Below are 22,427 nucleotides of genomic sequence, written 5' to 3' on the forward strand. Positions count from 1 at the left end.
TCATTCATTAATTAATTAGATTAATGTGCTTTAATTTTAAACCACAACATTCGAAAAAATTAATATATTAAGTAGGTACATACACATATTTATAAAAACGCCCCAGTAACAAAATCTAATGTCCTAGTAACAAAATCTATTGGAAAAGTTGATAATTTTTTCACCTTATTGAAACTTATTAAACTTAATATAAAATAATTCTTTTAAATTTTTCCTAATATTATAAATTTAAAATTTCGATTTAAATATTTTAAAATAATAAAAATGTATAAAAAGAACAGAAATTATAAACATTGTCATTTTGTTCATTTACAATCCATTCCTCTCTGAACATCAATACAGATCGCGTCTGATTGTAAGAACATTATTTTTTATTTAAAAATATAATACACCTAGATCCTGTACCTTCAATTCTATATAAATCACCTATATATCAAATAATAGTATGAATGTACTTTATACAAATGTAAAATAAATAGAAACTTAAAAATAAAACAACAAAAAAAAATCCTGATATCACACTATAAGTTGAAATAAAAGACTAAATGAATTTATAACAATTTTGTCCTTTTTGCTAAAAGTAAGCAGAAAAATAATCGAAGGAATCCTACTATATGAACGTTATAGCTATACATATAAGTATATGAGAAGTACTGAAATGTACCAAAAAGGAAAAAACAAAAAACAAAAAATAAAATATTATCAGAAACCCACATAAACCGATATTCCCCTAGTTGAATCCTTATAACAAACAAGAATAAATAAAGAAAAATAAAATAGTAAGAAAACGTTGGAGAAAAAAAATAAACCGGTACCAAAAAAGTTTCATATTATTTTGTACACAAATATAAGTATGTATGTATGTATTTTGTTAGAATGTGTGTTCTTGCTTTATAGTATAGTGTTATACACCCGAACCATTTGAATTTAAATTTGAATAATATCCTGTAAGAAGTTTTTTACCTCTTGTTGAAACTTTTTAGGTTTTCTTTTCTTTTCGGTTTTTTGATTTTTCTTTTTTTTTACATTTTTTAATAGTTTATAGCCGAACATTAAGGAAAATTGAAGTTTGGGACAAAGAAAAAAATTTTTTCGTTACTTTGTTATTTTTGTTTCTCTTTTTTTTTGTTGAGAAATTTAAAAAAACATTTCCTACTTCTTAAGTTTTCACCAAAAAAAAAATATATTTTGTGTATGTATGTATGTGTATATGGGAAAATATTTTGTTGGAAATTGAAATTGTTGATAGAAAGAGTTTAAATGTTTTCAATGAAAAAGAAAGTCTTTATTTAAAGGCATAAAAATTTTTACAAGTTAAATTTTCTCGACAAAAAAGCAATAAGAGAAAATATCGGTTGAAAGATTTGTCTGTCGGTTTTAGAATATTTGTCGATTTTTCTTAAATTATAAAAATTATCTAATTTGAAAAGAAATATAACAGACTCATATTGAATTTGTTGATTTAAATTGATTTTACAGAAGTTTTTTAAATCAATTAAACATTTCTTAGGAATCTTATGAATTCGGGCAAAAATGTTAAAGCAATTTAAATAAAGCGTTCTTTTCTCATATAATTAATTCTCATTTCTTAATTTATCAACCAATAACTCTTAACTTGAATGAAATTTACCACAATTATTATAATTTAGCTGATACAATTGAGAAAGTTACGCAAAGTAGTTACGTTTTAAGAATTTTGTAACAAAGAAAAGAAATTGTAAAGAAAATAATAGCGAATTTTTGTTTAAGAATCTTTGATTTGTTAAATTTTATTTGCATATTTATTACTTAAAAATTGTATAATAAGTAGGGTATTTTTTCTTTACAAATAAAAAGGAAAAGTGAGAAAGTGTTTTTCTAACAATTGAAATTCTTTCTGCTAAGAATTTGAAAGAGAAAAAAAATATTAACCACTTCAATTTAATTTCAATTCAAAATTATTAACAAAAAAAAATTTTTTTTCTAAATTAATATTTTAATATTGTTGAGAAGTGTTTAGTGAATAATTGTACTTTATTTTATTTTTTAAAGCCCATGAAGAAGATAAAAATAGTTAATCTCTCAAAAAAACAAAAAACCCAATGGAATTTAGGTACTTAATTGAAAAATGTTATTATTTTCTGAAGAAATTAAACTGCTTTGTGCTTCTTAACCGATGATAAGATGAAATTTTAAAGTGGTTTTAGAACATTAATTGAAAGATTATTGTTGTACAATTGAAATAATGCGACGTACGCATTTCGCCGAATATTTATTAAATTTTGGAATAAACAATAACCTAAACATTTGATTATCACTTTGTTTTAATTTATTATTAATAAAAAAAAATTTTGTTTTTATAATATTACTTTGTAGTTTTTTAATATTTTGCCCCGTGAAATATGCAAAATTTGCAATTTTTGTAATATTAATTATAGAAAGAGAAAATTTGAAATTTTTACAAATTTATCAATTATTATACAAACACAGAATAATCTCTTATTTTTTTCCACGTTTTTTTGATTCTTTCTTTTTGAAAAGACTTTCTCTCTACATTTTTCGTAGTACTTTTAAATCAGAGCTTCTTAATCTTTTTAATGCACCACATTCTTTCCGCAATATGAAAATGTGCTTTGTACTTATGTACGTAATGTACATTTGTTTATATTTTTCTATTCTTTTGTCTTATTATTCGAGTCAATTCAATGTAGGGTTATAGTTATTTAATTATTGAGAAAGAATATTAAATGCTATTATGTACATCTGTATATACATATATTTTTCACATTTGGGCCACATCTGAGACGGATGACGCTAGTTTTTACTGAAAATTCAAAAACACGTTTCTTGCAACCCAGAAATTTTCTTCTCGCATCGCCACTTATGAATGATTGTTTTATTTCATACACTATATTTTCAACATTCTGATTATTCATACATACAAATACATGATTAGAATGTATTTTGATAAACATTGGACGATACATAATACATACAACATTACATATTAAATTATTTCTAAAATAGAAATGTTAAAACCTAATATAATTTTTCAACATTTAAATTCAGTTTATGTGTTTCGACCATATTTTTAAGAAGATCAATTGCAAAATATTAACAAAATTTTAACATTATTGCATACCTACAATCTTTCATATTACGTTTTACATTTCTTTCTATTCTGTTTCAATATTGTTATAAATTATTATATCTGATGATGTTAAAACGAATTATTCATATACAATACAATTCGTTTTATAATTATATTATATGCATACTTAATACGTACATATACATATTTACATTTAATAACAATATTCTTTTATTATCCTTATTTTATTTTGTTGGAATAAAATAAAAATAAGAATGAATCAAAACTGATGGACAATCTAACTTCCGTAATTGGAGGTTTGTTTAAAGGAAAAGAAAACCAAAAATATGAGCAATAAAAAGATTTAAAAAAAAATATCTAAAAAAAATAAAGGATAATAAAAATAAAATTTTTTTAAAATAAATTTTATTATACAAAAAACATTTTTTTTTTGAATTTTATATTTTTTTCTTCTCTTTTCATAAATTATTGTATCTTTGTGAATTTATTTATAATATATAATAATATTATATATGTACATTATGTATTCATAAATAAGTTACAATTTTCATTCTTAAAGTGACCAATATCCTAAGAGTTAGCTATAAATGAGATGGTTTTTTTAAAAGTGGTATAAGTCCATTTTTCAATATATTGAGATATTTAAGATTTTGCATTTGAATTAATTAAAAAATATTGGCAATAATAACATATTATATTTGTTTTATGTCGAAGTAGAACTCTATTGAAATTGTGATTGTAACTGTGGAGAGAAGGTGTCTATAGCTCATCAAAATTACCATTAACTTAGTCTTTTTAAAAATTGTACTTCAAAAACCACTTTCAAAAAAACCAGCTCAAATTTTATAACTTTAAATGTGAATTCGAAAAAGTTAAATTTTTAATTAAATTCTGATCAAATTATGATATCACACTTTCGATATTGTAAATTATAGATAAAAGTAAAATGTGATTAAATTCAGAAATTCTTTTCCTTTATTTTTCCATTTGGAATTTTATTTTATAGCTACAAGTAAAAAATAGCTTAAGTCAAATGTGGTACTATTCAAAATAAAAAATTTCTCAGAGCTTAATCTATTATTTTATCAAAATTATATTTTTTACACTTAACTCGAAACATGATTTTTAATATTTACATAGTTGCTTCCTAAATAACAAGATATGATATTATTTTTTGGGCACAACAATTCTATGGTGACCATTCAGAATTCAAAAACTGAAATTTTCAGGAAGAAGAAAATACTGAATCTAATTACTAATGTGTTGAGTATAATTTACTGATTTACGAAAAAAAAAATTCAATAATTAGAATCAATTTCAGTAATTAATTTTAGTAATTATTTTGGGGACTTATCCTTATTTGAGCGTTGGTCATGAAGAGTTGCGCTGATACAATCAAACTAACCGACATATCCTAAAACTTGATCAAACCATTCCATCCACAAGATAAACTAAAATATGAATAAAGTACTGATTTGCACAGATCCTTATTTTATACAGCTCGGCTAAAAGAAGAAAACTAGTAAAAATTTCTATTTTTTATCGAAATTTATTTTTAGAACTCAATAATAAAAAACGCTTCTCGAGCTTAATTTCGAAAATTTGATTTAATTTGTTAATTTCAAGTTATCTTTATCCATTTCTGAGAAACTCAGAGGAAGTAATAAAATTTTTTTGAAATAGATTTAAAATAGTTGATGGTTCTTACATATTAAAAATAACTCTGGTTATAAATTATCTGGTAACACTATCATTTCTAATTCTATAATGATATAAGATGAAAAAAAAAAATTTATTTCAATTTTTAAAAAGGATTTTCATTTTACAAACAGCTTGAATTATTTAGTGATATGCTATATATCTATATATATATATATATATATATATATATATATTTATTTTATTAATATATATAGAAAATGAATGAACGATGACTTTTATGTGAAAATTCTTATTTTTGTTTTTGGTTTTCAGCGCAATGGTTGATTAGTTAAAATTTTATTAAAAGACTTTAGAATACAAGATGAAAAGATTTACAAAAAGAGAACGGAACCGAAAAAAAAAAAAATCGATATCATTATTAAATAAAAAGAGGAAAAAGGACGTAACTTGGCAAAGAAAAGCTTTTTATGAAAGTTAATTTTTTCATTATTTATTTATATAGTTTTTTTTTTATTTTTTTTTGTAAATTTTCTTAGATTTGATTTATTTTTGCATTATTTTTTTAAAGAAATTTAAAAATCTTTAGATTTTGTTGTATGACGTACGCAGATATAGAAAAAGATAACACCATCCTACTATTCATTATTTTCCTCTTAAATCTTATTATAATAAAACTACATTTATTTTCTTAAACTTCTTAAAATATTAAAGATTTTATGCTTTTAAAGAATATTTTCTATAAATGACAGACTATACTTAAATATTTGCAAATTATTTAAAATTCAATTATTGTACATTTTATTACAATTTTAACTTTTCAAATAATTTAAATAGACAAATTATCTAGGAATTTACTAAAGTTGACGCTAAAATAATTTAAAAAATAAGAAAAAGAATAATATAAAAAATAAGATAAAAGATACACAAAAGCAACAACATACAGCGTTACTTCTGACACGGCTTCTATTATCACTATTATCTCAAAAAATATAATATATATAGCTATGTATGTATTTTGATTTTAAATACCAAAATATTATATCAATATTTTAAATTATTGTATTACAATTATTATGACTATTTTCAAATTAAATTGGCAATTCACCACATTGTAAGGTATTATCGATTTGTCACTTGATTATAATTTTGCATAGGCTTCCTTGCATATATAACCAAATATTACTCGCCATTTTATAGTCCTAATATACAATTAATTGATATTATTGTTCTGTTAATGTTTAATAACTCAAATATATTTTTCCTGATTTTAATACTTTGATAATAATTAAATTTTTGAAAAATTAATTTAGGCTCGTTATATACCTTGTAAACTCAATAACGCAAGAAAATGGTTATCTATGGTATCATGCACCAGCCCTATCAAGAGCGAAGTATGATAAAAAAAATTATAAATTTAGAAAATTAAATAGTGACAAATAATATAATAGAAAAAAAATTTGAGACCTATAAAATAAGAAAATCTTTGAATTTTTATTAGCTATAATATATAAAAAATAATTATAATTTTTAATTCGCCTATAAATTTTTAATGAAAATTATTTGAGTATAATGACTTTTAATTTATGAAAAGACTACGAGATTTTTAGCTAAGAAAACAGAAACAGTAATTTTAATAAAATATATTTTGTAAATGACATACTGTTAACATTATTTGAAGGTAAATTATAACAATTTCCATATTCCTTTAATTTAATATACAAAAAACTATATGTTAAAGAAGATATTTTATAACAATTAAAAAAATGGTATTAAAATAATTAAAATGGAATAGAATAATTATTTTAAATATTAATAATATTATTACTTTAATTAAAGCAAACCGGAAACACAAAATGTGAATTTTTCCATTAATAAAATTGATTTAGAAGTAATTATTCTAATATACTATAAGTGGATCATAATGTGAAAATTCAAGACTTCAGAAAAAAAATTATATGTAACTGGTCTGGAACCAACACAATAAAACTTAAGCAACTCTTTGAAAATTTAATAAGTAATAAGTTGCCAAATTTAGGATTAACCAAAAGGTTGAATCCAAAATATATTTAACTCGAAAATTTAAAATACGAGTTATGACAAAATATAACCCATATCGAGCAAAATTAAAGCTATAAAGCGCATCTAGCTTTACAAACATTGTTTTTGTAATTCTTTGCAGTTCTTATTTTAGGTGATAAATAAACAATAATACAATTGATTTAAGAATTACTAGAATATGAAACATTAGGAGACCACTGTTCGAAATAATTATACTTATAATTTTAAACTTTTCTACATTAATTGAGCATTTTCAAGTGAAATTATAAGGAATAGAAGTTTTTCTTTTTTTGAGTGGCAAAGAATGCCCTCTATCATTTCTAAAAACCTATAAAAATAAATTGCTGGAACAAAACAATCAAACTTTTAAATAAAACTATAAAATTTTAGTATAAATTTTAACACCATAAAAGAATATTAGAATACTAGATTCGTGGTATTATTCTTTTTTTTTTTTTTTTTGAGAAAATTAATACCCATGGGGCATTTACAAAGTTTTCACACAAAATTTATAACACTAAAAAGTTTATCGTACATTGAGTACATTTATGATACATCTATAAGAAATTATATACATACTACATATGTATATATTCTTACATATAATAATAATACTCGTATGTGTGGTGCATACGCTATTTGAACAAATCATAATAATCATCTCAATTTAAATATCTGCATTTTTAATATTCGCTTCCTTTTTATTTTATTTTATAACATTTTAGATTAAAAGGTGAATTAAAGAATTTCAAAGTGTATAACATTAAATGTATACGTATAATGTACGTGTACGTATATATTATGTGTGAAAGTAAATATTCACACAATGTATAAAATTTATAATATTGTAAGTGTATAAAAGTTAAATAGAAAATTCACACTAAATAATTTTCATTGAAAAATTAAATTTTATTCTGTTCACTAAAATGTTAATGTTGAAATTGTTACATAATGAAATCGTTATGGTTATTACTATAATTTTCTATTCTTTTGTTATTTATCTCAATTTTTCACGCTAAAAGTGTTTCATTAAAAAATTAAATTCGTTTGAGTGAATAATAAAATACATTTCGTTTTCATTAATTTTCAAAATACATATGTACAAATGTGTGTAAGTATGTGTAACTTAAAATAAAATTTTCAATCTCATATTTTTTATTATTCTATTTACAATTTTAAATTTTCAATGATATTCAAGATTTTTTCTAAACCTTATTTTTTCTCAATAATTTCAACTTTCATGCACAACTATTTTCTCTAGATCACAAAGCTCTTTTCACTTAATAATGATTTTAATAAAGAAAAAATTATAGCTACTCTTATATTTTATATTTATACAAGAATTTTATACATATGTAAGTCTTCGTGAGATTTTTTTTAATTTCATACACCATGATTAATGCAACAAATTAAACTTGATGAAAGAGTTTGAAGAATTTCCATCTGAAATCTGAAAACCTATTGTTATACAATATTGTAATTTTTGTCTTAATTTTACCACTTTGTATTAAAACAAAATATATCAATGGCAATTTAAATTTAAAGTTTCGTCAAATAAAATAATAAATTATACAAATTCAGAAATTTAGTTACGGTTGGATGTTAAATATTTACATGAGAGATGTTATACCTGAAATAGAAATAAAAAAATTTTTATATTATATACTTTTGTAGAATATTATGAATTTAGAATTTTACTTCTGCAAAATATAAAAAAGAATATAATTATTAAAATTGTAAAATACAGTCAAAATTAATAGAACAATTCAATTGACATACGTATTACAGATAAATAAAATTTTATCCTTAAAAAATTTTGTATATTTTACAATTATTATTAACATTAGAATTATCATCTTTCCTAATGAATTTTTGACAATTTATTTCACATGTATGTAAATGCACATATAAAACGCTTTCAAAAATTTTTTTTCTGTTATACACTTTACAATATTGATATGATTAATTTTAAATAAGAGCAAAATTAGAATAATATATATACCAATGTATATATTATTGCTATATATATATATATATATATATATATACCGATGTATATATATATATACAAATAATACACCTGCACAATTTAACTCTTTGTATATAGTTTGATCAAAGCGCGCGCTAATATACAATAAATTTCTATTGGGAATAAAAATTATACCATTATAACAATAATATTCAAAATACTTTTTGTAACTATTATACACCATATACATAGTTGTATATATGTATATATATATACGCCTATTAATATGCTAAATAAAATTGTTAGATATTTTAAAATCCATATTGCATAAAGTTATAATTTTGACCTTATTGTGGTTAAACTGCCTTTTACACATATACTCGTACTCTTAAGTGTTCATTGTAGAATACTCAAAAAAAAATAAAAAAGAGAAAAGTAAAAATAAAATCCTTTTCTATATTATTTGAAGCTGGTAAAATTTTATATTTATGCTTATAAAGTTTTCGATTTTATTTCATTTAAATACAAATAGGTGGTTGGTATAGGGTAAATATGTGTACATATATCGTATTTAAAAAAAATAGAAGGTGCTTACGTACATACAAAAATATATATAAATGATAATTTGACATATATGGTATGCATATATGGTATGCATGTGTGCGCTTAAATGCACATATTATATATATATATTTGTTATATTAATGTGTGCTTGAAAAATAAGTTTGAGACGATCCTTTTGAATGTAGGGAAGCGTGACTAAAATGTTTTATACATATTCCGTTTCTTTTTTTTTTCATTTTTAAGCTGATTTGCATTCCTTCAGCTAAACGCTTCGGAATTATTTTTTTTTGTTGTTTTTTTTTTCATGTCGGTTCTTTTTATTTTTACTAGCTTATTGCTGAACTAAAAATGATCTGTGCGGCACATAAAAAAAAAAGTTTTTCTGCATATATCAAGGATTTTTCTATAATTTTTTTTTTCTCTGATTTCTGTTGTTCTTTTTACCGCTATTTTTCTCATTTCCGTTTGTTTTTTTTTTTGTTCTCATTTTTGAACATTTTATACATAAATATTAGAATATTAGCATTGAATATGAAACGAGATCCTGATGTTTGAATTTTGAATGGTCCTTATGGTATTTTAAAAAAAAAAAAAAATTAAAGAAAGAAGGAAATAAAGAAAAAAAAAAGCCCTAAGAAAAAATAAACTATAGAAAATAAAGTTTTGGCAGACATTTAGATCTGACATAATATTATATAAGAGAAATACAAGTATAAATGTGTGAATATGCACGTAAGTGTACAAAAATATCGTACATAAAATCGTTAACGTATATCCTTACATATATTTTTTCAAATAAGAAACAAAAAAAAAACGAATAAATTTTTATATTTATATTATTTTAAAAGGGATTTAAATATATTGAGGTAGGACGTAGGCAATTGCATTTTAAAAAATATATTTTCTGAATATAAATTAAATTCAAATAGAATCAAGAATAAAATATAAAATTTATAGTTATACACACACACACTATATTATTATGCACACATACGAAAATATTTACAATTTTTTTTTTATTTGTACCCAATTTAAAATATGCAGTTGAATAATACAAAAAGGCAAAAAAAAAAAAAAAATGAAAAATTCTAAAAAGGATATTAAATTTATTATAACAATTGGAAGAATATCTGCATTAAATTTAAAATTTCAATATTTCTCAGCTGTACTATAATGCATATTTATATTATATAAGTTAGTAGGGCGAATAAACAAATCTTAAATTTGTGTCAATATCTATAATTTTTATTACAATTATTTGTTCATATATTTAAACACCTAACACTTCTACATTTTATTTGAATTCATTTAAAAATCTAAAGTATAACACGACTATAAGTACCCTAATGAATTTAAATATATTGGGAATTGAATCATTGCTACAAAATATCGTTGATTTTTAATATTATTTTTTTTTGGATAATTGATTGCATTGATTTCTTTTTGATTTTTCCCCCGTTAATAATAATATTTTTTAAGCAGAATGTGTTTTTGATCGATATATTTTTTATTTTTATAAAGTTTTTTATAAATTAAATATTTAAAGGAATTTCACCACCTTAACAAAAAAAAGTCTAAAGAACAACTAGATTTGGACCATAATTTGATTAGAAAATAAAGTCGAATCAAACTAGTGACTTGTAATGTTACACTTTTCCCTTCAGCAAGTTAAAATACTGCTTATGTATTGCTACATTAATTAAAATACTTTTATTCATAAACAAATATATTTTAAGGATTGCATACATTTAGGATGAGCCAAAAAAAAAAAGTTCAAAGAGGCGCTAACATAATGCTCGAATTCAAAGGTTAATTGAGTAATTTAAGAAAAATAATCATCCTTAATTTTTAATGTCATAGCTTTCCGAATTTACTGATTTTTGGAAAAGCTTGCAGTTCCGGAAATCAGGCTCCTATGGCAAGCAGTTTAAAAGAAAAACGATATCAAAAATTTAGAAAAAAACGGATTTTAGAAAACGGCAAATTCTAACGGTAGAAGATGGCACCCACTAGTTTTCTGCATTTTCAAAACTTAAAAACTGCTCATGGTTTCGCTACAGTAAAGAGATAAATAATGGCATTTCTAGGACTTTGGAGGACTATAACTTATAGGGGGGAAATTTTCCGTAAAATAATTCGATTTCATATGACCGATTTTGGCATAACAACAAATGGGCGTAAGCTTGTAATAATTGTATGTTTGAGCAGAGTCACTTTAATAATAATTATTTAAAGATAATTTTTTAGTATTACTGAAAATTCCCAGGTTTTTGATGATTACACTTACTGTCAAAAATTAGGGAGGAATTTAAATAATTTTCTGAAGTATGCAGTGTAATTTCCATTTTTAAATGTCTTATCATAGAGGTTTTAAAAATGTCTTATTAGACATTAAATGTTTTGTTTTTTACTACAAAAAAAAATTAAATGACTTGTTTTTGTTTTTAATTAAATTAAATTATCGAAACTGTTACTGTCTTTTTATCAAAGTGAAAACATTCTTTTATTTATTTTTAAAATCCATTGGGTGGTGAACCGTAAAAAAACAAAAAATTCAACAAAAACCAAAATAATATTTATTAAAATCCTCACAGGATATTCAATCAAGTGTCACATGTACAAATAAAAGTTATTTATCCCAAAAGTATATAGAATTAAAAAAGAAAATAAAATAAGAAAGTTGAATAAATAAGACAAGAAAAATAAGTAAGAAATTACGAAAACAAAAAAAAATACAAAAAATTAAAATTTTATTTTCAAAGGAAATTTTCCTCAAAATTCAATCCAATTCAACGAACATTTCCTAAAAAGTCTTTTTGTTATTTTGTTTTTTTTTTGTTTAATATGAAAAACAAGAAAAAAAAATAATATAATATTTTTCTCGCTTATGTCTTATAAATAATAGAATAAAATTTATTAGAAACTTAAAGATTTTCTTTGCACCTTTTGCTCTCCTTTTAAAATATCTACACATGCAATGTACCTACCTTAAATATTATATGAGCATGTGCATTATCTCAAGATTATATATCTAATAAAAGTAAACATATTACATGTAACAGTTATTCATATAACGTTGAAAATATCCCATTACATATATCCTTTTTGATTCAATTTCATCAGTTCCTACAACGAGTATTACTTCAACTGCCAAAACACATGCATTATATTATTATCTATATGCAGAAATTACTTATATTTTGAAAATAGTAAGAAAAATGGTAGGAGAAAATAAGGAAAACGAAAAAATATTAAGTAAAAAATTTTAACCTTTTAAGAAAATGCATCGCTTACAGGTTACATGTTATCGTGTACAACCGTAATATGTACAATATTATGATGTCTATTAGCATTAGTGTTGTCACATTTTAATAATACTAAATAGCACATTTTTAATATTTCTATTCAAATAAAATTCAAAGCGATTAATTGGAGAATTCCAAGTAATCCTACAGTAGTATCTAGAATTAAATAGTTTTCAATAAAAGCACAAATTATAGTTATACTGTTTTCTATTTCTTATTATAAAAGAGTATTAAATGCAAATTTCTAACTTAATAACACTCTAATAACTGCAACAAAGTTCTTTGTTATGCATAATAATTAATTGTTACCCTTGTTACGTTGATAGGAGTGTAACCTCTCTATTGTATATACATCATGTTTTGCTTAAATTTAAGCCATCTGAGGGACTCGTAATAATTATATTGTAACAGTATTATTAAACGTGCACTTAATGTGAGAAGAATAATTTTGTTGAAATTCTAATAATAAAATTAAAATTAACCCTCTACTTCACAGAACATTCAAATTATTTAAAATAAGGTTTTGTGATCCTCGTTTTATGCATATAGAATATTATACACCTTGTTATACTATTGAATTTTTGAAGTACATTTTCATATTGCACATTTTCCACACAACATTTTTAACATCACTAAGCCTAATAACAGAAAAATTACTTGCTATATGGCAATACTATATAAATATTTTAATGTCATATTACATTGGTATTTTAAATATAAATATATTATATTAATATACATATATATATATATATATATATATATAGGATAATACAGCTACTTCTTTGATGGTTATAACGATGCACAATTTTGCATAAATGATATGATCTATGAGCAAATATTTATGTTCATGCTCAACGACAACGGATGCATGCATCAATGCATTTATGCATTTAACTTTATGAATAAAAAAAAAATATAACATGAACATTTTTATGCATATATGAATAAGTAACTATATTTAATATATGAGAATGAAAATAATATGCTTATATATATATATATAAGATATATTACTTAAAGATAAGATATTATAATATTATACTGTGATATATGGATGTATATACTCCACTACACATTGTAATACATATTATATATATATGTATAAATGTATATGTAAGAATAATATCATTATTATTATTGTTATTATTATTATTATATGTGATGGGAGTTAAAAAGGATATATATTACGATTATATTTTTCTCATTTTTGCATTTATTTGGTACGTTAACATTTTGGATAAGTATAAATTTATATTAGGTGTATATAACTACAAAGATATATTATTATACATTATATATATACATATATATTATTTCTTATGTATATATGAAAATAAAGGATAAGTTGACAATGAATGATTCAATATATTTTTATACTAAATAAAATAAAAATGAAGAAAACTTAAAGTGAAGAGAGTAAAATTTACATACAAAAATATACATACGTTTATAATAATCCGAAAGAAATGTTAAAAATTATATTTAAATATGAAGATGTATTACAGAATAGTACACATAAGTGTATATATAATATAAAATATAAGAAAAGAAAAATGGATCAACTTATATATAAATATGTGCATATAATATGTAAAGGATACATCCAGGACTAATCGTATAGTATATGAGAAAAGTTGAAGAAAAATGACTTGTCTTTAGAATATTAAAACGGATGCAATATCCTCTTGTATAACTTAAGTAGATATTTTATATAGTTGTTAATACATTCCAATATACAAAATTTACAATTATCATAGTTGGTACATAAAAGTATGTATGTAAATACAAAAATAAAACAAGCATGATTAAAATAAAAAATTGATATTTTAAGGACTAAGAAAAAGTTATTCTATATATAAGAGCACCTACTCGTTTATTTATGATTGAAAAACTAAAAATATTAAAAATTAAAGAAAACATTCTTATAAATTTTTATTATTATAATACGAGAAAAAAGGAACGAAGCATGCATTCATGAAGAAAAAAATGAAGCATAACCTAGGAAATTACGTTTTAATTTGTCCTATTAGAAATTCCGATAAAAAAATTACGATACATTTATGCTAATCCTATATAAAAACATATTCTAGTTTCTAAATACGTTAACAATTTCATCTCTTGAACTAAATATGAATTGAGAGCCAATAATTTATTATTTAACGACTATAAATTTTTTAAGCAGTCATTTTTAAGAGCTAAATCAGTTAAAACTCTATAATTAAAATGTTAAGGAATACCTACTTGATAATAAATTTTATTTGTGAAGTTTATTGGCTTATCCGAAATAATGAAAATCGTAACTGTTCTTTGCTGTTCAATTTCAGAAGTAATATTATTTTACTTATTGTTAAAACTTTATTTCCAATGTAGTAAAATTGTTATATGTGGAGATTATGGCGAACTGGTCTTTATAATTAAAGAACACTATAAATTCCTCAGTATATTGTAACAAATCCATGGAGAATGAGTAATTATCTTAAGTTAGTTTTAAAAAAAAGCTGTTTAACTCATGCATTAGTCAGCGTTTATTTCAAATATTTTTTAAATTTAATATTATTTCCTTATTAAATAAAAAAAAAATATTATCTATAATATTTTTAATTAAAATTTATATTGAATTTTTATTTTCTTTAAGATTTTATAAAAATTATTTTATTTTTAAAATATTTATTTTTATATTTAAATTTTATTTTTATTATCTATTAACCTAGATAAATTTTCTTATTTTATAGTTTTATTACACTTAAACATTTTCTGCTTTTTAATTTCAATGCAATTAATGCAATGTTTCGAATATTTTCATTAAAAATAAATTTTCTCTTTTTAGTTTTGCAATTCAATATAAATATTACGCAGAAAACATTACATAATTTTTTAATGTACAGTGAAGACCGGGAAAAATTACCGGTCACGTATAAAAAATCATTTTTAGTAATTTTATTCCCTTCGTCTACTGCTTTGAAGAAGCAAAATAAACCAAGGAAAGAAATAAAAAAAAATGTGTGTTCAAAGATTTTTTTTCTATCAGAATTTGTATGAAAAAAAAAGCATAAGAAACTAGTTTAAGGCCCTAGAATGTGTCAAAATTAATAGATTTTTTAACAGCTTTATATTATTCCTATGTTAAACATATTGGAAATAAATGTTTCTTGGAGGTCGGTTGAGAATCAGTGTTTTATTTAATTTTATTCACATTTAAACGGAGTTGAGTAAAAATTTCTGAGTTTTTGTCAATTGAGATGAATGTTTGTCATACAATTTTTACATAAAATAAATTTAATTATAGTAAATTAGATTTTTTATAGTTTACTAACAATTTAGGTGAATTATACTGCAACAAGGATATTTTAACTTACATTCTGGGACAATCTTTAAAGCAAGATCTTTCTTTCCTATCACATAAAATAAAAAGTATATTTTTTAATAATCACAATATCTGAATAACATGATACAATTTAAATATTTCCAAACTGAACTGTAAACAGTAGACATTTCATTAGAGACAAAACTAAAGAAAAGGATATGACATACAATTTATAATATAAGATGATAAAAACAAAATATAAAAAAAAAAAACAATAATAATTTTATAAATAAAATTATAAAACGCATTAAAATACTTGAAAAATAAAATCTATAAAAATTTTCATTTCCTTTTTGTATACAATCAAAAAAATATTATTGTAATTTTTATGTGTACTCGTATGATTTATATTATATGTTATCTCTGAAAAATACATGTGTTTTAACCCAACACATACATACATGAATAAATGAAAATATTAAAGAAACACAATTTTGAACACAATTTGAATACAATGTAAAAAAAAATGAATAAATCCTGTTTTTCTTCATCTTTGTTTTATTTATATGGGATTTTTTTTTTATTTTTTCAATGATTTATATGAAAATATCCTTTTTTTTATCATTTTATTTTACTATGTACAATACAATCATCACTTATGTTATTAAGAAAAAAATTTTGTGAGAAAAATCGGTTTAAATAATTTTCTTTAACAATTTTTTTATGTTTTTGTTTTAATAAAATTCTTTTCTTTTTAATTAGGAAATAATTAAAGGATGTTTTCAAAAAAAGAACCAAAACAAAAAAAAAAATAATTACAAATAAGAAAAAAATATTTATGCATGTGTGTGTGTGTAAATTTAAGGATTATTTCATTTTATTTTTGTTCAAAGTGAAGAAAACTATATAAAAGAGAATGAACAAAAACAAGAAAAACAAGAAGAACCGAACAAAAAATTTAAAAATTCTAGAAAAATTAATTAATTTCCGAAATTTGATTTCAATATAAGAGATTTTTTTTTTTTTATTATTTTTAAATTCAATTCATTTTAGTAATATACTTTTGTTTCACAGAAGAAAAAAAAAAACAAAAAAGAAAAATAACAAAAATCTTAAGTATAACTTCCTCATTTCGCTCTAATTATTGCAAAACAATAATTATTTTCAAGGATTTAAACCTAATGAGAACTGTACTCTTTTTTTTTGTTATCATATTTTTTTTTCTTAAACGCATACATTTACAGGTACACACATAAGAGTAACATTTATACAAGTATATATGGTAAAAAATTAATTTGTATAAATATGTAAATATTTAAAAAATATTATAAATTGCATACATACATATTATACGTATATTTTCATACATATAAGATATATATATGTACGTATGCATAGGCATGCATCTAAATTTTGAAATAATAATTAAGTGAAATTTAACGACAATTAAAATAAATTTATCTTTGATATCATGGACATTTGAACATTAAAAGTGCAACCCCTCTTATACAAACACATACATCTGTACGTAAATTTTATAGGACTTGGATATATAAATACAATGTATAGGTAGATATATATGCATAATTTTTTTCTCACAATATTTTTTTACGGTAATAACTTTCTGTTTTCAATGACAGAGTTGTATTTCAAGAATGTGTAGGAGTTTTTATGTAATGTATTCAATAAGGAATGGAAATTATGAATTGTGAACACCTAAGTTCAGTATTTTTAGTTTAGCCCTGTGTTATCGGAGTATAGAAATAGGCGAAATCTGTGGCTAAATTGTTTCTTTTTTTTTTTTTATTAAAACTATAGTTTCTTGAAAAACAAATTTTTTTTGAATTCGGTTGTTAACACTTTAAAATATCAACAGACTAAAACTGAAATTTAATGTATATTTACGATTAATTGTACGATTACATTTATTAAAACTACGGTCGGTCAACAAAGGCACATCTCTCGTAGGAAAAACAGAACCGATTCTCAAAATTATTTGTTTCCTGGCATTTGTATACATAAAAACCGTTTTTATTAAACGTTTATATTAAATGGAGAAAACATTAAGGTAATAAAACTGTTTAACAACGAATCTGAACTTAAAATTAAATTTAAATAAATTTTTTACGATATATATGAGTTTAAATTTATTTTCTTTGAATAAACGCAATGTATACCTTATGTCCTGCTTGACAAAAATTAATTTTTCCTGAGTTATATTCCAGTTCAGTTGGAATAATCAATTAAATGAAAAGCAGTAAATGAAATCGCCGATGAATAATTTATTGGTCGCACTTTTATTTTGGCGTGGCTAAATTCCTTTAATTTTAATACAGAAAAAAGAGGTACCCGATTACATCCCTGTACTCACTTATCTATCCAAGCGGAGCTCCAAAATAACACTATCCCTCTGTTTAACAACAAAAATAACAAAAAAATAAAACAGAAATAAAAAGAAAAAGAAAAAAGTTTTGAAATGTTGGTTTTTCCGTCCTTGTGAATGTTTTCATCTTCTTTTCTTTTAATAAAAAATTTTTTCTTATGGAAACAAAAAATTTTTTTTTTCAATGTTTTCATTTCATTTCACAAAATTTGCCCCACTTTTATACTAGATTTTCTGGTTTTTTTTTCTTTCATTTCTTTTATAAATTCACAAAGCAAGAAAAAAAAATAGTTTTCTTTTTTTTATATGCATTTAGAATTCCCTTTTTCTCTTAAAAAATAAAAAAAAACAAAATAAATCTCAAAAGATATCAAATATAAGTCAGAGTAATTAAAACATTTTTTTATTCTTCTTCTTCTTCTTTTTCTACCTTTATAATATTTTTCATGTTTTTGTTTTTGATTTTCTTGTTTCAGAGACTGCAGAGTAGTGCGAGACCCGCAAACACTCAAATCAAAAGGATATGGATTTGTTTCTTTTGTAAAAAAATCGGTGAGTTTCATATTATAAAATATATACAATTTTTTTTTTTTATATAATATGTATGTAGTACATCAAAGCTATTAAAAATGATCAAAGGCTTCTTTAAGGTAAAAACAAAAAGAAACAAAACAAATAAATTTATTTGCTTGAAAATGATGTGGAATAAGCAAACAAAGTTTAAAACTAAAGGAGAAATAAGTTGCACTCATTTAATAAGTGGTATTTTTTTAAATACACTTATGTGTACAAATATATATATATATGTATACCGAATATAAGCGTTTATAATACCCACAATAATATAGGTGTACATACATAGTAAGAGCTTTAAATATTGTATAAATATTTTAACTGCTCAATATTATATTTAAATTTTGAGGTAAGTTGATTTTTATTTCAATATAGGGATGTATATTTGATGTATGTATATAGGAGTACACATATTAGGAATAAATGTATGTACGTTTATAACACCGTATATTCTTTAGAATATAAAATAGTACACGAAAAAACGGAATTCCAAATTATATTGAAATTGAATTTCTTTTTTTGCGCGATAAAAATTGCTTAGGTCAAGTGACCATTCACTTTGATATAAAGTTTTTTTTTGGAGTATAAATTTTTTGTTTTAATATGCAATTGCAAGTTGGCCATATGAAATGTTAATTTTAATTCTAAATTGAGGAAAAAAGAAAATCCTAAATGTGGAAAATCAAAAAAAAAAAGTTCTGCAATAGAAAATCTTATCTGAATTAATTTTAGCAATAACTATTGTAACCGTCTTATTGCAGCCCAATTTAAATATATCAGAGTATGAAAATATCTAAAATAAATATGAAATATTAAAGCCAGTCTATGTTTCAAAATATTTTATACATTTTTATTAAAATATAAAAATCGAAAAATTGCATATAGTCAGGCGATTTTTTTATTTTTCAAAGTTGCATGAAAAATAGTTCGTGTACCATGAAAATTGTGTACAGCAAAGTTGTAGAGGATGATTTGATGCATCGAGGAGTTGATATAGGAGGTTCGAGAAGCGGAATTTTTTCAGAAAATAATAGTGTTCTTTTTTGAAAAATTTACAGTTTTTCAATCCAAAATTTTGCATTTGAGCAGCTATTACTTGATACCAATCATTTACGTAGGTCTATTAATTGACAAAAACGTTGCTGGACGCAACTTAACTCTGGTTGCAACAGTTTCACAGCTATAACTAATATTCAGTCCGATTTTTTTTAATCCTCTCCCCCCTTTCCAAATACGACTTATTTAATTAAAAATTTCAGCGAATCACCATCCGAGAGCTTGTGATCATCTTGTACACTCCCAATGTCCCACTATTTCATATTTAGAAGGTGGAAAAAAAATAGATATTTATGAAAAATTATACAAAAATTTAACAACAACGCTTTATAACATAATCGTAATTAATAGAATTCGCATTATATTGCTTTAAAAATATTCGTTTAATTTCGAGTACTTCTGAAGTACATATTAAATATATAAACTATTTTAAAGACTCATTTATAGCAAAACTATAAGTGGAGCACATTGTCATAATTATCGTTAATTCAAACCACACTAAAGACTTTATATACTCAAAATATTATTAAAATTTATCAGAATTGCAAGACACAGCCAGAAATTACTCTCAAATTAGAAAGCATTATTGTTTCTTAAAAATTTATACAGTTAAATACTGTTTTCAAAAATATTTTATGTTACGCCTGTCTTAATCAATAAAAATCTTAAATTGTTTGCAATCGACATCTGTTCTTTCGTAAAATAACTTATATGAATTTTAATACATAAATATAGACGCCATTATAAGAGTATGCCATTATACACGTATACACTAGTGTTCATTACGATTAAAAATTTTTCACAAAATACTAATAAAATTTTTGTTTTATTTGAATCGACATTTTGAATATTTAAGAAAAACTATTTTTAAGATTTTTTTTTTTGTGTTTTTCCTAAATTTTAGTGTTCTAAATCAGCCTCCGTACAAATTCGTTTTACTGATTTTATAATATTGATAAGAAAAATGTAAGTTTTATTCAAAAACAAAAAAAAAAGTTTAACTGTAAATATGCTAATAGTAGAAAAATTTCAAGTATCTTTTCCGAAATACGAAAATCTTAAGCTATAATAAAAATTTTGCAAAGAAAACACAAAAAAAGAAGAAAAAACATCAAAAGGAAGTGATAATAATAATAACCAAGTTTGTGCACTAAATCTTATCCTTATATATCCTTGTTATTCCAACTGTCAACCAAGTTTTGCAATAATTTTCAAACAAAAATAACATGAGAATTTGTTTTTTTTCTTTTCATTAACTTTGCTTGTTTTTTTTTTTCTTTTTCATGTTTACTAACAATCTTATACACTAAATATTTTTTTTTAAAATAATTCCAAGATTAAAATTTCCTAGGATAATAGTTTTTGTTATGTGTTTTTTTTTTGTGTTTTTGTTTTGTGCTAGAAATAATTCTAATCATTTTCTTGTTCAGTTTTTCTTATTTCTTCTCTAGAACAATTCAATGGGATTAATTTCCGTTTGAAAAATTTTAAAATATTGAGATTACCGTTTTAGATAAAAACGGTAGGTTCTAGAAGAAAATATTCTAAACATATAGTTGTAGGTGTTTTGATGTTTGTGTATCACAAGAAATTAAGTATATTATTTTACATACGTCATGTTTAGATTATTTTTAACATCAAATTTTTGTTATGGCTGTAATATTGCGCAAACCATTAAGCAACAACAATTCTGCTAAGTTTAAATTTTTTCAATTGTCAATTTTAGACAACAATTTTTATTCGTATTTACGCTTTAAATGAAATTCTTAATTTATGGTAGGTTTATAAAAAGAATTTAAAAAAAATAAACTCTTTTAAAATTTTTCAAAAATTCTTATGATAAATTTTCTTCTGTCAATGCAATCTATTTTCTTACAGCGCCTTGGCACGGTAATTAAGTTTTCTTTTAATGACAAATTATTGAATTAATGATCTGTTGTTATTCTAAATACAATCAACAAAAACAAACTGTGTTATTGTATAAATTTTTTGAATATTTAAAAACAAGGTTTTTCTTATTCAAAGAATTTTTAAAAACTATAAATCTACTAAATATTTTATAGGTAGTTTAATACCAAAAATTTCTTCGTAATACAAACGGCAGCGGCTTTTGACTGAAAGCATTGCCGAATTGTTTAAAGACAAAATAATCATTTATTAGCACCTAAAGTTATGCAATATTTTATCAGAAAAAAATTTACAATACAAATATTAGCCTTATTTTAATTACATTACATGTTAAATGAGTAATCATTAAAAATTTTAAAAGAGATTACGAATTTTCTTGAAACTTACGGGCAAATTGGTAATGTAATCAAAGGAATTTCGAAGATCTTCTTTCGAATTTCAATTTTCTTTGCCTTAAATTTAAAAATCAAGACACTGTAATATATTTAATTATTTAGTATATACGCAAAGTAGTTACAATTAAATTTCAACAGGGGAATACTTAAAAACAA

The 22,427-nt window shown here is 22.4% G+C and overlaps 1 protein-coding gene across 1 annotated transcript in view; it reads left to right on the forward strand.

Moving 5' to 3' along the window:
* The window catches only part of LOC129608793 (cytotoxic granule associated RNA binding protein TIA1), a 131,144-nt gene that overhangs the window by 51,046 nt on the left and 57,671 nt on the right, over nucleotides 1–22,427 (forward strand). Inside the window, exon 2 of the mRNA XM_055520524.1 lies at nucleotides 18,816–18,891. The gene's annotated coding sequence lies outside the window, so the exon portion shown is untranslated. The remainder of the gene's footprint in view (nucleotides 1–18,815; nucleotides 18,892–22,427) is intronic.

This window comes from Condylostylus longicornis, unplaced genomic scaffold, assembly GCF_029603195.1.
Source record: "Condylostylus longicornis isolate FDR11 unplaced genomic scaffold, ASM2960319v2 ptg000036l, whole genome shotgun sequence".
NCBI classification, from domain to species: Eukaryota; Metazoa; Arthropoda; class Insecta; order Diptera; family Dolichopodidae; genus Condylostylus; species Condylostylus longicornis.